Source organism: Scyliorhinus torazame, chromosome 11 (genome assembly GCF_047496885.1).
Source record: "Scyliorhinus torazame isolate Kashiwa2021f chromosome 11, sScyTor2.1, whole genome shotgun sequence".
NCBI classification, from domain to species: Eukaryota; Metazoa; Chordata; class Chondrichthyes; order Carcharhiniformes; family Scyliorhinidae; genus Scyliorhinus; species Scyliorhinus torazame.
The window spans coordinates 219978750-219979576 of record NC_092717.1 but is presented as its reverse complement, the minus strand read 5'-3'; positions in this window follow the sequence as shown (position 1 = coordinate 219979576).

Here is an 827-nt window from a genome sequence, read left to right as displayed (position 1 = left end):
CAACAATGTGGGTGACTCTATGAAACCCTAGCAAGCCACTAAAGTGAAGGGCAATTAAGGATGGGCAATAAATGCTGGTCAGCACATGAACACCCCATGAATGGATAAACTTTTTTAAACGCTGTAAAAACTTTGGTCTTTATCTTTGGAACCAAAGAACATTCGGCAATGTGGTTGACCCCTGAACAGGCGCCGGAATGTGGCGACTAGGGGCTTTTCACAGTAACTTCATTTGAAGCCTACTTGTGACAATAAGCGATTTTCATTTCATTTTTCATTTTCACCATCCATTCTTCACTGCAACCCTTATCGGTAGACTGCATCCAACCAAACTCCATCCATTTGACCGGAAGTTACTTGTGTGTCCTCGGAGATAGGGCAGCACCAAGGCAATAGAGAAACTTGCAAAGAAATAATTCCCCAACAACAGAGGTAACATTTTGAACACTTAATGAGATTTTAAATCTATCATCTGAAAAGAGTGGACATGCTGGTGCAATTAAAAATCCATCAAAACCTTTCCAATTAATTTAAGGTCTCAGTAGTTGATTAATGGAGGTTAATAGAATTAACCTTCCTCAGATTCAAGCTTTTTAACCACTTGTTCTTAGTCAAATGGACTTTGCATTGACGATTCTCTGAAGTTCAAACACATTCTTGTCATTTCCCACTTGCGTGTTGCTAAAAGCTGCTCTCTTGAACAAAGAACAAAGAAATGTACAGCACAGGAACAGGCCCTTCAACCCTCAAGCCCGTGCCGACCATGCTGCCCGACTAAACTACAATCTTCTACACTTCCTGGGTCCGTATCCCTCTATTCCCATCCT